The sequence below is a fragment of the Cephus cinctus genome, unplaced genomic scaffold (genome assembly GCF_000341935.2).
Source record: "Cephus cinctus unplaced genomic scaffold, Ccin1 Ccin1_scaffold3086, whole genome shotgun sequence".
In the NCBI taxonomy this organism is placed as follows: Eukaryota; Metazoa; Arthropoda; class Insecta; order Hymenoptera; family Cephidae; genus Cephus; species Cephus cinctus.
Window position 1 is genome coordinate 100885 of NW_014334458.1, and position 13496 is coordinate 114380.

Sequence of the window (13496 nt, forward strand, 5' to 3'; positions counted from 1 at the left end):
GCAGGGTTCACTTGACATCACTTAAACCAGCATTAATGCAGCAAACGCACAAGCAGCGACATTCCGGATCATTCGAGATAAAAAAATGGAGTAATCAATCAATTTTTTTTAATTTCATACACGATATCAAGATCAATGCACTATTACGCAGAATGCATATATCAATGTCACATAAGCGTAATCAATAAAGGCCTTTTAAAATTTCCTTAATTTAATCATACAGAAATCACACGAAATTCTTACTACCTGCTGTGAACAACGCATTACCATACGGATAAATCAACAGCAGCAAACTTACTTGCGACTACATCTGCTGCAAACAGAGTAATTAACACGTAAGTGTCACGTGGGCTGGTAAAACATTATAGAAACACAAATAAGCCTTCTCTCTGGGCTGATGAGTATGTTCTTTTAGATTTGAAAAAAAAGGACGTTAAAGACTTGCCATTACCTTTAAGATTCTCGACTGTTATGGCACAGCAAGCATTGCCAAACTAAGACTATGGAAACGTCCCCAGAATCAACAACCTTTATTCGTCCCCGATAATTAAAATGTATCCGACTCCTCCTGAACAATCCCAACCAAAGTCCTATTACGCAAAAATTTGCACCTAACCCTCTAACCTGCGGATTTTGAATACAAATACCAAGGAGCACCTTGCTCTTCATGCTCAGTGCTACTTCAAAGACTCCACGTTGCACTTTGAACCTTTCGCCTCTACTAATGATCAATCAGCGATTCGTACCGTTTCTAGAAATTTATATACTCATTATTGGTCCACAAGGTCTAGTCGCGTTTCCGCTTACACGAGATAATTTAAGGAACCGGTCTAACGGGTGACCCTCAACGTCTCGTCTGTTACGTAACGACAATTAGTCCCCGTGCTGAACCAAACATAGTAACAACGCGAATTCTAATTAGCATAGAGTGAATGGGTCTTTATTATTTCTGTAAGGCATAATAAGATTATATAGTCAAGCCGTAGGATCAGTTCCACTTTGAGGGGACTTATTTACGCTTGGATTTGTAAAGAGATGGCCCCTCAAAATGGAACTGATGTCTCCACCCGAGTATTGTATGCTTTGTTTTTTTTTTCTTCTTCTTATACAATCAAGTAGATAACAGAAACCTTTTTTTTCATTTCAATTATTAATAACACGTCATATTAAATCGAAGCTCGTAGTATTATTTTGATATTTATTATTGGCATAGTGAAACGTGTCTGATAGAGCACCAATTACGAAGGTAACCTTAAAGCCTTGTTCCGCTTTCGATGACGCAATCTTGCCCACCAAACTATTCCATTCGCTAACCTATAGCGTTTCTATGCCGTTCCATTTCATTATTTATAATATATGTTAATCATAACTGACAGTGTCAATTGTTCGTAGTAAATTTTTTCAATGCGTTATTTTCATACGTCCAATTTATCAAAATTTATATTAAATCCATGTACAGTGTGATCCACTTCGAAAATACTAATCAGACCCAACAACCATTATCGTACCAAAGTCCTGAAATCGATTGAATCTACGACCCATCTTATCATATCCAATTAAATCCTCGTTAATGCCATGCAAAGCCACAGTGACAGATGCACCAAGAAGGATGTAAACAAATAAATAAATATCTTACTCTCTCAAGATGAAAACACCGTGTCCAGTCCCACGTGGATAAAAGTCTCCAAAGTACCAGAAGCAGTACGTAGCCCGGGGCTTGAAAAGAATTCAAGGACGAAGTAACGGTAGTACCAATACCCGTAACAGATTCTCAAAAAATCAAGCCGATTCGCTCCCGAAGACAAACGATCACTTTCCGGGAATAATATGAAAATTTTGCCAAGTGACAAATTTTTGCAAATTTCCCTCTAGCCCCTCTTTACGTCCCTTCAATCTGTATACATATGACTTCTCTCTCTCTCTCTCTCTCTATCCCGTTAACGATTTCCCAGAAACTTCCACGGACCAACCTGCACCTCGCGGACGCGGCTTCGTTCGTGAAACGAAGTAGACACGGAATGCGTGGATATCGCGGCGCCTAGGTATAGCGCGTATAGCGCGGTTATGTAGATTCCGTGTGGTGGGGCGCGTGCGCTCTCGAGAAGACGTTTATTTTCATGTGAACGGGACTTAGTGGGTGTGAGCATATAGTGTGTCTGCATATAGTCTTGACATACACGCTATACAATTGCACGTGAAAGTTACATGTGTATCGGGTGGTAATACCAATTTATTCATAAACACACGTTACTTATATAGCTGATATGGTTTTGCTGTATAGTGAATTTCAAGAGGATATGATTTCTTATGGGATTTCATATAATCGAGGGACGAAGGGGTACTGGATGATTTGTCAAACTCGTATTACAATCGGCGATGCATATTCTTTTTATACTGAATTTCTCGACGAGTCAACTATTCTTGATCGTACTTAGCTGCAGAGTCGAGACGCTCGAGGAATTTTGAATCGACCTATACATAGACAGATGCTATTCATTGGCATAGCTCCGTGGTTTAACTATACAGCTTTTGTTAAGCGACGATAGGAGATATTTATGAGCTTTAAATCTAGGATATTTTCGTATGGTTTATGGTGTATACACACCGTTTCTACGATAATGGTTCGTGGATGGTAAAAGGCACGTGGATCACTGCGATGTAAAGTAAAGGTGAGTACACACGGTATATGGTGTGTTTCGTAACTGGGATTTTGTTTGTTGGATGGGAGGGCTGATTTGGTGTAGGATTGTGAATGCGTAGGTGCCGTGTGTGAGTACATGTAAGGTGTACCTGTATGAAGTTAGAATTAAGCTAAGATATTGCGTAAGACGGCGTAACGATCAGATCATTACTAACCGTGCCAAAAACATTCGTCAGTGTTTATGACGAAGATATGTTTTTATCATTGCAAAAATTTTATCTTAAAATTGACGTCTCATTTTATTCCCGCAATAAAAGATGCTCGATGACTATTCAAGTGCATTGTAAATAACACCTTTACGTTGGGTCATTATATATTCTTGGATATATTTTTCGAAAATAGTATGCTATATTGTTGAGATTAGTAGCCTGAGGGTATTTTCAAAATTTTTTCAAATTACTGATGATTATAAACTACTCATAGAATTTTAGTATTTCACGTATTCTATCTAGAGCATAGTCTACGTAAAAAATCTATTGTCTTCGTAAAGGTCCATCGATACCCTTATCTGGCTTTAGGGCTCAAGATATTTTTTTTTCTAAAATATGCAAAAATTCCACACACGACTTATTTACCAATGTCCATGGCATTCTTCGAATATAAATTGATCTCTGGCAAATCCAAGAACTGGCCAGCAGAACTTTTTCTCCAATATGTATAAGAGTCAAGTGTGTGGGACGTTGGCTGTATGCTGTATATCCAACCAAAACGAATAATCGAACGTGGACCGGAAAAATCCGTAAAGCATAAGATTTTAATCCGTGGCATCGATACACCATGGGACCTAACAAGGGTTTTATTACATTATAATATGCATGTAGAACGAACAGCCAGGGCCGTACCAATAGACAGCAGACACAATATAATAGATCGTTCGAGGAAGAGAGGTGCATCTTAGATTCACGGAATCATTAGACTATAACTCAATTATGTAACACGAGGCCGATTTGAGGGTGAGAGATACCAAAGGGGGCAAAAACTTCGTACGAGGGTTGAAAGACGCCAGTCATCCACTTCCTAAACGATCAGCTTGTAAAAAAGCATAGAGCAGCTATACCTATATATATATTTTCTCAACACACATAAGACACATAAAACATCCACTGTACCAAATTACCACCAATTACCCAGTGATACTAATTGTTTCCCGATAACACCGTCCTACGTCATCTCACAAATTTTCCCTTTTTTTTTTCATCTCCAATACCCCATACAGTTCATAAGGATGCTGAGTGTTTACTGAACTCTTCTCTCGACAGCTACGAGATCCTCGACAACCGACACGTGTCCACGTCTCGGACTCACTTGCTGGCTGCCATCGTGTTATTAATAGATACAAATCCTCTTTCGTCGGTATCATCTCCACAGCATCCGCACTCTTTAAAACAGGTACATATGTTAAGCTCCGGTCTCTCTCTCTCTCTCACTTATTTTCTACCTACGGAGGCAGATTGTGATTATTATTTTTCTTCATCAAGACCTGCCTACAGTATACAGACGTGCAATGGCGCATAAATAGACTGGGATGTTCCAGCGGGTAGAGGGGATTGGAGGATCATCTAACTATTACTTGTGTATTTATTTACTCCGGGAATTCCCCACTGACTATCGTTACGTCTTTACGCAAATTACGATTTAATTTTCCATTATTATTTTATGCATAATGCGTCATCGATCGTCACTAGCTATACAATATGTATAAATCTGTTACGTATGATATAAGTGGGGCACTATCAGTCCGTATTGTATACCGTGTTAATGAGAATATAGTGTAGTACTGATTAGCCCAGTTTCAAACCTCTTTCGTAGTAGTGTTATCGATTCGAATGCCGTGCAGCAGGTCTCCGCCTGTCCAATCGAACAAGTCGGTTCGAGGAAAAGCTACGGCGAAGCTACCGTAGAAACAGTAACAGAAACTACGAAGAGGCTAACCGAGTAACTTGCTCCCGAGAAACGTTCCCTATGAATTTTCATGATTTGCTGAAATCGTCGGTGACTTACGTAGAACGCGTGAACGTTTTCCACGAGTCGTAAACGGTTACATGGAAGGATAAGGTTGCCTATGGCAAAGGCATGTATATCTATATATATTCTATATACAGATATATAGTATAAGCTCTAGATTTAGACACTCGTTCCAGATGATCAATATCGGATGATGAAATTCTTATTTATGTATATCGATCTTCAGTGATTTATAACGCAACTATAGCTATATATTGTTATGTATATTGTATTTTTGTATCATTTAACAGATCTTACCGATCTTGTTCGACAGCATCCGTTTCTTGGATTTACGATCTTACGTACCCGGTCATCGACTCGTTCGTTTCTGCGAAGAGTCGATTTCTCAGTAGGTGGCGCGATATTCTAGCTGCTCCTCCTGCACTCCTTGGAACTCAACTAAGATCCATCTGCATCCTTTCACCGTCAAGGACGTCATCGCACGTCGGATCCTTGCGAATTCTTGTGCAATTCTGAAAATCAAATTGATTCGATGCGAGAATTAAATATTTTATCCTGTTACACGCGTCGGTAGTGATTATGGATTACGTGTGGTCAATGTTATTGGCGTGGGGTGGGTGGGTGGTAAGGGGAGGGGGGCGGCTGGTTTGATTATACAATGCGAATCTCCACCTTCCGAATTGAGTCTGACCAACCAACGTGCAAATTACTTGGTAATACGTAATTACCTTGCGCGTGCACTCGCGCACCGATTTCTACGCCAGTAGAATGTTTAGACGGTCTGGACCAATCATGGGACCGACATCTCCCAAGCGCCACGCCCCAACTGCCTCCCCGAGATCAGTGCCCGGTCCAGGCTGATGCTGTGGCAGCTGCTCTGAAATTGTCCTCGAAATGCAGATCGACCGTCATTATTTTCGGGTCAATAACAAAACATGCTGCTCGCAGGGAGACGGCGATGAAATCGACCTTTGGGTTTCTCTTGCGTTTTTATTATTAGCGTTTAATAATTTATTACGGGTAATTTAACGTGACACAGAGACAAATCAGGGTTCGTTACCACGCTTAAGGATTATTTACTATGTCAGGTGGAATTTTGATTAATCGAGGGGAGTGTGTATTTTGCATTATGGATTGTCAATATTTGCTCGGCGAATGATGCACGGGGAATTGTGCAACGGGGAGCCATTATTATTGCAACATCGAACCAAGATGGTGGACACGTGGCAACAAAGAGTTTTCAAGTAGTGGGCGTGAATTCCTTTCAGGGGGAAAAGAACGAATTCGACACCGTGTATACCCTCGTCATGGATTGAGAATGTTAATTGAATGCAAAACAGGTTGCACTGTTGCGCCCCCTTGGAAAGGGTCGATCGTCCAAAAATTATTAGAGAAGCTGCAGAATATTTTTTTGACTTCGAAAATCGATAGTGGATTTTTCTGGATCTGTATAGATGGAACGTACGAGGAAAATAGAAAATGATTACATTGGATCTTCAATGATTTAAAAACATTGTTTTTATACATTCCTACAGTGTTTTAAGAACGAACGTGTGAAATCGATTGAACCGGATTAATCGACTAGAATACCGGGTGTCGAATCGAACGATCAAGGCTCACGGGGGTTAATGAGTCGTGTAATGCCTTTGAATTACTATGCTACGATAAAAACACTTGTCATTGACATCCTTCCCGGAGTACTCATCCTTCGGTACTTTTATACCGATGAACCACGTGTCGGGGAATTACGCAATCGGATGCTGTGAAGCGATAAGGGCATCGTGGTACCATGATGATTCGTGATGAAGAACTTTTTGAGTTTTTCTTTTTTAAGAATTATAACAAAAACGTGAAAAGTCATAATTAATTGTAAAGCATGATGTTTCTTATTGACGGACGACTGTATGAAGATATTTAGATACTGGCGTTGCACGTGCTCTTACAGCATCCTGGGTCCATACAATGATCCCTTGATTTACAGACCAATGAAAATATACAGGTGATTAAATTAGAGAAGCCTCAATCTCAATCCAGCTGATGGATCCACTGTACATTGATGCGAGAGTAAATTCCAAAGTAGGTTCGAGTGGTCCATACGAACTTATTATTATGAATCGAGATGAAAACGTCTTCCTGGAATTTCTGGTACTAATATTCCTCAAGTACAGGCCCAGTAAGACGGTAGGAAGTCGATTGTTGACTTTAATAATTATCCTTAGGAATGATAAGGGTGGCCGACGACTCGAATTCCCTACTGATTAAGTTATCTTTAATATTCGCTACAGATTCCGAATCGGATGCTGCGATCTTCAAGGTAATCGTAAGATTTGTAAAATCGGAGATAAACGTTCCTAAAGACGAGCGTTGAAATTATTATTTTCATTGTAAAAGATTGAAAAGGGTGGAAGAGTCATATGCGCGTCGCACGCGGGAGATTTCAACCGTGGCGGTTTAAGCGTGAAAGAATATCGATCAGAAGATGACTCTGCTTTATTGGGGAAGGTCCTGCCCTTCCTGGGTTCCGCGAACGAGCCCCGTCCACGGCTACTAGGAACAACCCCATGTGTCTCGCGTTTATTTTCTATCGTTCACGCCCTTTCACGCCATCTATCGATCTGATCCCGATTTGATTAATTTCTCCGACAGTTCCACGCGTCACCTTTCTCACCCTCCACACCCCCTTGGCTATTGTTATCCAGAAACACCCCCGCCCGAAACTAAGACAATACCTCGGGAATGAACCACAAGGTGTTTCGAAGATTCGTGATACGTATATCTGTCGTTGAAAAAAAAAAAAATATTTTTTTAATTCAAAAATTTTTGTATACAAAAAAAATTATACCACCCTTCCCGTTTTTTCTCCACAATGATATATCATCATTAAGAGATCTGTCAATGTCTTTTCTTCTAGGATCCTGATAAGTTAACAAACACACCAGGGTGGCCGTGAATCTCTCGAACAAGTGATCCGTCGATGTAATCACGCCTTAAGGTAAGCATAATTGAATTAATTAATGAATAAAAGACTGGATCGCCGCCGTCTGCTCCGTAGCTAACTACTACAAGACACGTATCGATACCTACGAGGGCGCTATTGGGCGCATCATTATTCCCAGAAGAGCCGAGCTCTTCACTCATGAAAAAGATTGAAGATGCGCCACGCTCCTTACGTGATCTAACCAAGTATATCCCTGACAGTCAACCATGTTTTCAACACGCAGACCCATGAAAGTCTTAAAGATTCTTAATCAATTTTACCATACTAGGATATAACCGTGATCAATAGTATTCGAGTTGGCAATTCTACGACTGGCTCTATAACGCTCTTGGACTTGATCGCTCGTTCAAATAGTAACTTAACGCTCGCTGGTTTCGACAACAGTCAAAGACACCGCATGAGCGATACGCAATAACTGCCAAGAGGCGAATAACGGTGCCTCGTGAGAAGTAAACTTTTTGCCATGATTTCTTACGAGAAAAAGTAATAACACGCGACGTCCAATAAATATCAATTATCATTTTAACAATTGGACAGATACCAGCCCAGGATATTTTATTTGATCCAACCTTGAGAATGAATATAATTCGCAGTGCTGTATATAATAGATGTCATTAGCGTCCGGTAAAATGTACAGATCGTTCGTTGATCCGTAAAAGATATATTATCGCAGGTAAGACATCAATCTGGTTCAATTACACCCACGCAATTTTGTACGAGCATCTCCAGAATGTACGATAGATGGATAAATGGATAGACAGTGATAACAAAAAATCAAACCCTGTATAAGGGATCTAAGGTACATTCCCCAAAACTTATATACAGCCCCGTGTATAGTGAAGTAGGTCGGTACCCATAACGTGTACTTGGTCCACCTAATCTGAAGTCACACCCCACGTCCATCCACCCCAGAATCAGGGGTTAAGGGTTAACCGAAATTCAAGGAATCGTCAAGATCGGAATGCGGTGACCACTGGCCCAAATATCGTTAAGGGGGAATAATGGGGTGCTGGGGTTAAGTTGGGCCATGGCATCGTAGGAGGTGTCGATACGGCCCGATAGGATGCTGATGGTCTTAGAGAGAGCCACGAAACGAAAGCAAAGCCCCTGGACCGAGCGACGTTAGGTACATAGGTAACGAGACTCGAAGGCAGGGCCGTGGGAGAGACGACGAGCCGCGAGAAGATCCAAGACGCGAACTTCGTGGAACGGTGACCGGCAAGATGCCTGACTCTCCATGGCTCTCCATGGCTCTCCATGGCTCTCCATGGTTCACCCCATCAAACCATCGCACACCATATACACCACAGCTCGCTCCTCTATCCATCTACCGTACTACGAGAAGGAGAGAGACTCTAATCAAATTAATATTACACTCCCGTAGTCGGTTAATAGACTCACCGGCTACTCATCTGCCGAAGATACTTTCATCATGGCTACCCCAGCTCCCGAGAGACGTGAATTGCTCGGACTCGGTGAATTTACATCGGACTCGCAGAATGGCCGGATTATCATTATAATTATTTTTTTCCTCCTCGCTGTCGCAACTCAGCCAACTAAGCAAACGCAAGTGTCAACAGCGTTGTGCAATTTCTTTCAGGCAGATCGTATGAGCAAGGACTACCATTATTCTCGACGAGTGTCCATCGTTCTTGATACCGACGCCTGCTGACGTGCGGATTCTTCGTTTCCCGACGCAAACATCAACGACGCTCCGTAAGACCAGACTGGCTGGATGTTGGTACCAGTGAATACCTTGCAAGTTCATTACCGTAGACAATACCAAGCCGGTTGGCAGCACTTTATTCATGGCTAGCAGCCTACTTGCGTATATCGTCCAAGGAGCTGCAGACCTCAAGGCGCTTCACAAAGAGATTCAATCTACCGGTAGCTCAGAGGATTTGCTCCTGTTGCAACTGGGAGGCATTCGAGCGAAAGTGATATAATGAGGGACCGTGCGTTGCTATTAGCTCTGCCGAGTCGCGAGCGTAATTGAATCTGTCGTTGACTGAATGGAAACCATGAGAATTTTTGGAGCGTCTTATATTAATTCTCCACGATGGTCCAGAAGGTCCCTTGAGAGGACATAAAGAATTTCGTCCATCCTTCACGAGGTTCCACGTAAACCTTGCAATTAAAATATTCACTGTAAATCTTTACCATAACACTTTTAGCTGGCAAAGTAAATTTTTTTACTCACGTCATTTCTTCTCGCCTTTCAATTAAACCATATTAATGCGGTTTGATACGAAACACAGATCTTGACGTGGAGAGTTTATTGCTCCTGTCTGCATACACCCACCATAAGTCTCTTTTGTGTCTGGGTCCCTCGTTGGCGTTCTTATTCACGTATGCCAGGGGCTGTGTCAACTCCGAACTCTCAAGTATCCTCGGTTCCATCGATAATGCGTAATGAGCGTCTTAGAAACTCGTTGAAATCGGGCGCGACGCACCTTTCGATCCTCGAAGGCGACTCGGCACTTCGGTACCAGAGCGGCGAGTTGTGTCAGCTTCCTGGAAAAGATTAGGCATTGTTAGCGGCCTTCGCCGGGCATCGACCCGCACCCTGACCGTCCATTCGTCAATCCGTTCATCAGGCGGTCGTCGGTAGTCGCTATTGAAGATCTTGGCGTTCGGTTGCTGCTACTGTACGGATCTCCGGCCGTTCTGCTCCCCAGGCGAATCGGTTCGATCGGCTGACATTGCGATGATTTGCAAGTCCGACGGGAGGCGCGCGCGCGCGTGCGCTCAAGAGAGGAAGGCGCTATGAGAGGCAAGGAAAGTAAGAGAGAATTAAAGAAGATAATGGGAACAGAGAGAGAAGTAAAGAAACAGACTTGGATATATACCGCGGCCATTTCGTGCTACGGAGCCTTGGAGTGGGACCGAGGTTGGGCCCAGCCGCCATTTTGGTACCCCTATGGTTATTAGAGCTGACAGGACGTCAATCAATAAGCGCCGCGCAACACTCTACCGATCCAACTTCTGTGTGTGTAAGCTTCTTCGTCCATCCTGTAGAAAAGTGAAGGTGTACGTTTGTAAGGAATTCAAATTACACCGTGAACCGCGAGCCTGGATTCCATTAGTGGCGGCGGCCATCTTGTTACATCGATATAAAGGCCGACCCATGATTTTTGTTTTACCATTATGTTCCGGCAGATTTTGATGAATTATTTGAAATATATTCTTTTTTTTCAATTTTTCAATTAAAATATTACATTAATTTTTATTAATATACTCGTGTACGCGTGTAAGGCTTCACACGCGAATGTACCTAGGATCGATATTTTCTATTAAATTATATAACGGAATCTCCACTGATCGACTGGCTGACTGGATAGGCAAAGATCCATTGATCGTGATCCAGCGATTCGCGGAACCTGGACGATCATAACAGCTGGCGGAAGGTGCTCTCGTGTATAGGAGGCGTCTCTGAGACAAAGCGTTCTTGACTTCAGAGAACGTGGGCCCCTTTTGCTGGAAGATCGTACTATATTCTAGTGATCTTCCTCGTGGACCGAAACCCCACTGTCTACCAAGATCTCCTTACTCTGCTTCTTTCAAATAGTCGTTTGTCTTCATTTCGCAGTGGATCTCGTTACACGGTAACGTCTCACCGCACGTGAATTAAATCTTCAAATTTCTTCATGACGTTGTAACACACGTTTATGCTTACAGCATCGTTGTTAAATTTAATACAAAAATTGTACACCCGGTACAATCGGTATATACAACATGTCTTACGAAGTGGGAGAGCGAATGGATGATTTTGTTGAAAAAATTTTTTCTAGTACCAACACCGCAAGATATTCTTCTCATCTACCCCTCCGACGCTTCTTCCAATCCCCTCTCTTCCCGCATTCCCCCACTACCTTGACCACCTAACGAACCCGAGGAAGATGGAAGGGATACATGTGCCCTCCTCTGCAACCAGAAGTCATCGCGTCCATCAGCTCAGGCGTCCACCTTGTATACTACTCGTAGACACAGCAATTAATCTCGGTAATATTAAAGCAAAAAAGAATTTAAAAAACATTTATTTGTACAATAAAAATGTCACGATATCGAAAATGCTAAATAAATTCATTCAACAACGATCGCTGTTCTTCATCGTTCGATCTGGTGAGGAAAAAAACCAAAAAAAAATATAGATCTTCATACGGATTCTCAAAGAGCTTAAAGGGATCTACTATCATCCCTTTTGTATGTCATAGTCGCATTTGACACTCGGACAATCCACTTCGTATTGTCTAGGTCTGTCAGTTCGCGGAACCACCTCACGTCGGACAGTCTTCCTGCATCTTCCTCATCTTCTGTCAAGACGCGCATCCAGTATTTTTCGTAGCAGATAAAACCGAAAGGTACCAACCAAGATCGTTCCGTCCACCCGCTGTGTAGTTTAAGCGCCGTTCGATTCGATTTCGTAGAAGCAACACCAAGGGGTCCCAGGTCGACACTCGGGTCCTCGATGATTCCCAAAGCGAACGTCCGGCGTCTATCGACTCCACCAGGTACGTATAAATTGACGGATGAATCGATACACTCCATGGCCAGAGTGCTGAGCGTGTATGCACATACGTGAAAACTTGGGAATCTTCAGGGCGCTAACGCCATGCCTTTTTACTGCCTCGCCTGGTTAATTAGAAGAATCCATTAGCATTGATAAACAGCGCAATTAATATGCATGGCCGAGGCGCCTTCCTCCGGATGTCGATGAGCTGGCGTAGATGTCGCAGTTTTCGGCATTGTGTACGTTCGCGCTCGTCTCTATTGTCCCACAGTTAACTTTCTTTCGGTATTCCTCCATTCCCTCCCGTCCTCGCCATCCACCCTTCCTCGCGGCAGAGGGAGGACACTGTACCCGTCACTCTCCTTCGCTCCTACTCTTGCACGTTTCGTTTCTTGCGGTAACTCCTTTTTTTGGAAATACTCGTACTCACGCTTACGCAAGTATGACAGATAGAAAGTATCCTTTGGTATAATCGTCTTCCATAACGTCCATCACCCTGAGGTGATGATTGCCAAATATTCATTTCTGATCGATCGCCGATGTGATTCAATCACATTCGTTAGTTATCGTATTTATTTATTTTTTTTATTTTTTTTTTTTTTTTTTTTTTTTTTTTTTTTTTTTTTTTTTTTTTTTTTTTTTATAAAAATCGCATCCCCGCTTAACACTGTACTGTACGAGGATAGTTCTCTCTTTGAATTCCCTAAATCATGCTGGTTGATCACGCGTGCAGTCAGCTACGTTCACGCATTATCAGGTACGTGTCTCCGACCCAAGAGACATTTCATTGTCCGAAGGTTCTCAATGACATTCTTCGCCATTTCATTCATTGACGCGCGAGATTAATGCGTGCACGTGAAATCACTTGTCGGAGTTGAAACGTGCATTCGCAATGGACTACGTCATCGACGCGAATGTACTGTGATGCACATATTCACATACGACGGTATCTTATAGCGACTCGTACGTGATTTATTTAAAAAAAAATTTTTTCTCATTTTCGACAATGAATAACATTTTGATATAATATAGTAATTTAATATAGTACAGTGATGTATTATTATATACCCACCTTTATTTTCCATTTTACCTGTAATCGTATCGTTACCTGTAAGGTTACCTGTAACCTCAATTCGGCAGTTCTAATGTCATTGACAGGTTGCGCCACTATGCGCTGCATTGCGAATGCCAAAAAAAAATCCGTCGGCGTCCTTGGGTGTAAAAGACGCTCGTAATGTGAATGAGCACCTTGCATGAATCGCGACGATTGTTTCCGACAGGAAGTCTGGCCAAAGAGGAAGCCCCGGACTACGTCACCAGAC

General features: G+C 42.3%; 1 protein-coding gene and 1 long non-coding RNA gene across 3 annotated transcripts in view; both read right to left on the reverse strand.

The window, feature by feature from the left end:
• The window catches only part of LOC107274437, a 42226-nt gene extending 39882 nt beyond the window's left edge, over positions 1 to 2344 (reverse strand). Inside the window, exon 1 of the mRNA XM_025091694.1 lies at positions 1637 to 2344. The gene's annotated coding sequence lies outside the window, so the exon portion shown is untranslated. The remainder of the gene's footprint in view (positions 1 to 1636) is intronic.
• A 6024-nt stretch (positions 2345 to 8368) lies between these two features.
• LOC112495373 lies at positions 8369 to 10622 on the reverse strand. Of its 2 annotated transcripts, XR_003061807.1 has the most exons (4): positions 10514 to 10622; positions 9865 to 10428; positions 9289 to 9791; positions 8369 to 9220 (listed from the first exon to the last, which is right to left on the reverse strand). It is a non-coding gene; the product is annotated as an uncharacterized LOC112495373 (long non-coding RNA). The 2 variants fall into 2 exon arrangements; XR_003061806.1 differs by having other exon boundaries at positions 8369 to 9791.
• Positions 10623 to 13496: the final 2874 nt, after the last annotated feature.